The sequence below is a fragment of the Elephantulus edwardii genome, unplaced genomic scaffold (genome assembly GCF_000299155.1).
Source record: "Elephantulus edwardii isolate Elephantulus edwardi_28Jun2011 unplaced genomic scaffold, EleEdw1.0 scaffold00004, whole genome shotgun sequence".
In the NCBI taxonomy this organism is placed as follows: Eukaryota; Metazoa; Chordata; class Mammalia; order Macroscelidea; family Macroscelididae; genus Elephantulus; species Elephantulus edwardii.
Window position 1 is genome coordinate 37351434 of NW_006399754.1, and position 3294 is coordinate 37354727.

At 45.9% G+C, this 3294-nt stretch overlaps 1 pseudogene; it reads right to left on the minus strand.

Moving 5' to 3' along the window:
* Positions 1-933: 933 nt before the first annotated feature.
* On the minus strand, positions 934-2606 carry LOC102870032 (annotated as a pseudogene).
* Positions 2607-3294: the final 688 nt, after the last annotated feature.

Sequence of the window (3294 nt, forward strand, 5' to 3'; positions counted from 1 at the left end):
TTTCTGAACCATTGAAGATAGATCAGAGAAAATAACTCAGGAAGAACGGATACCTGGAATGCATTGCTTTAAAATTAAGGTAGAAATATTGTTGACTGTTACAATTTGTAATTTCTTGTTAATGAAGTTTAAAAAGAGAGCACATTTATTGCAAGAGAGCTAGAGGAAAGTAAGTAGTAATTATAAGAATATATGCATCAAATCATTATTCCATCTCATTCCTTATGCATTTAAACTGTCTCTCTTGCCACTACAAGTCTTTTGTAATACAAGTGGAAGATTTTGATTGCCTACTTAATGTAAATTTAAATGCAGTTCACAGCTAGCTTTAGGAGAAGAGAAATCTTAAATTTTATTACCAAAGTTATCTGATTAATTAATGGCAGAAGAGTTAAAATTCCAAATGCACGCTCATCTTGTTAATACATAATTAATTCCCATTCTTCTAAGACAGCTCCTTCTTTTCCATACTGTGTGTCGAGGTGTTGAAACAGGGTGGCATCACTAAGAACTTCAGAAGAGTGAGAAGGGTCTACAGAGGCTTCTTTAACATGTCTCATTCTAAAAGGAAGTTGGAGTTTTTTGTTTGGTTTGGTTTGGTTTGGTTTGGGTTTTGTTTTTTTGTTGTTGTTGTTGTTTTTCTCCTTTGTGATACTTTTATTTTTCTACCTGGGATGTGAACAGTGTGAACATGGTTCTGAAAATCAGTTGCCTACTGAAACATTCCAGTAAACTAGCAACACAGAGGGGCTGGTAGACACTGAGAGACAGGGTGTGGTGAGTCCAGAACAGCTTCTCCTGAGGGACTTTTGTCCAAGCCCACAACACAAAGGTGCTCTAGGCAGGGTGGAGTGGGACCATGCAGTGCAGACTGTGGTAGTGAGGACAAGAAGGACCAGTCACGACGGGGGTTTGGTGCTGAGCATCAGTTTATTAGCTTCTGGATTCACGTTCTCTGTTGTTGCTTGATGAGTTGCTCAGCCCATTGGTGGAAGAATCATGAGAGGTCACTGGTTGGTGCCCTCAAGTTCAGGTTCCATTTTCTTAGCCAGCTGCTTGGCTAGCTACACTCCCCACTGGTTGAAGCTGTTAATGTCCCAGATGACTCCCTGAATGAAGATCTTATGCCCATACATGGCAATCAAGGCTCCAAGAATAAATGGCGTAAGCTTGGTCAACACAATGGAATTGATTGGGCGACTTCCTTCAAAGACCTTGTGTGGCAGCAGCTTTTCCAGTTCCTCTGGACTCTTTCCTGTCGCCTGGAGCTCCTTCTGGGCCTCTTCTTTTGTCTTCCCCTTCATCAGGGCCTCAGTCTGGGCTAGGAAGTTGGCCAGAAGGATCTTGTGATGCAACCGTATAGGGTGCTGGGTCTTGACCAGGAGAAGGAAGTCACAAGGTATCATCCTGGTACCTCGGTGGATAAGCTGGCAGAAGGCATGCTGGCCATTGGTCCCTGGCTCCCCCCACAAGATGGGGTCCATATGGTGGTCCACATGGACGCCGGACTTGGTAATGTACTTTTCCATTCATTTCCATGTCTCCCTGCTGGAAGTAGGCAGCAAAGCGGTGGAGGTACTGGTCAGAGGGCAGCACAGCCCGGGTCTCACAGCCGAAGCGGCTGATGTACCAGCTTCCCAGCCAAGCCAGCAGGACGGGGTCATTCTTCTCCAGGGGCGCAATGCGGAAGTGCTGGTCCATCCACTGTGCCCCTGACAGCAGCTGCTCAAAGTTGTCACAGCCGAAGTGCAGGGCAATGGAGAGTCCAATGGCTGACCACAGCGAGTACCGTCCTCCTACCCAATCCCAGAACTCAAACATATTTTGAGGGTCAATTCCAAACTCCTTCACTTTGGTCGTGTTGGTAGACAGGGCAACAAAGTACTTTGCGACAGCAGAAGGATCATTCGTTGACATGAGGAACCACTCCTCTGCCGTCTCTGCATTTGTGATGGTCTCCTGGGTTGTAAAAGTCTTGGAGGCAATGATGAACAGGGAAGACTCAGGGCTCAGAGCAGCCAGGGTTTTAGCAATGTGGGTTCCATCACTGTTGGCAACAGATCAGACTCGGGGACCACCTGCAGAGTATGACTTGAGGGCTTCAGTCACCATGAGGGGTCCCAGGTTGGAACCCCCGGTGACTATGTTGATCACATCTGTGACGGGCTTGCCTGGTACCCCTTCCAGTCACCACCTCAGACACGCTGGCAGAAAGACTTCATCTTGCCCAGCACCCAGTTGGCCTCGGGCATCACATCCTTGGGGTCCATCACGATGGGAGTGTTCGACCGGTTCCGGAGGGCCACGTGCAGCACAGCTCGGTCCTCAGTGAAGCTCATCTTCTCTCCATAGAACATGTGTTCCTGGGCGGCCTGCACACCCCTGGACTTGGCCAGGTCCACCAGCATCCGCATCACTTCCTCTGTCACCAGGTTCTTGGAGTAATCCAGTAGAATCTGTCCATGGTTGGTGTTAAGCGTCAAGCTGAAGTGGTTGAAGCACTCCTTGTCCGAGTTGAAGAGGTGGCGCAGGCTGAGTTCGGAGCTGTGCTTGTGGTGCCCCTGCTGCAGCTTCCGGAACTGTGGGTTGCGAGTAAGCGCGGCCATGGCAGGAGAGGCTGAGTGCACGGACTCATTCTAAAAGTGAGCTTTGTTCTTATCAGCAACAGCAGCACTTGAGTGCCTACTATGTGCCAAGTTATGAATACATACTACCTTATGTTAGTCTGGTGGTGATGCTATGTCCATTTCCCTCATTGTATAATTGAAAACTATGTGACAAGAAGGGGGAATTACAAGACAGAATCCCAAATTCTCATGGAATCCAGAGTTTCTGGAGCCATGGATGTTTAATAAATCACTAAAACCGTTTCTTTAGGATAATCTTAAACTCTTGGCCTAAAATTATCTTCTGAAATTCTTCTTTAAACCAAACAGTATGTTTGCTCATGTAGTAAACAATGTCTGCCTTGAACGTCATTCTTTTAAACAGTTGTCTGTGTGGGATAAAATTGACAATAGCAACTTGAAAGGTTAGAAGATAAGTTCAGTGAAAAGTGAGTTTATATTCACTGGGTAGAAATATTTGATAAAGGAGAATGAGGATAGCTGCATAACTTGAAGAATATAATCAATGTCTCTTAATTGTGCATTGTGCTGTTTTTGTATTGTCCAATATATACCTTTTCTGGCCTTTGTGGGATTGACTTTCACTGCATGGCTAGATGTTGTTTTTGTTGTTGGTACCATCAGATGGATCCTTCCTGGAAGTAAAGAATACGAGAAGGATGTTTAT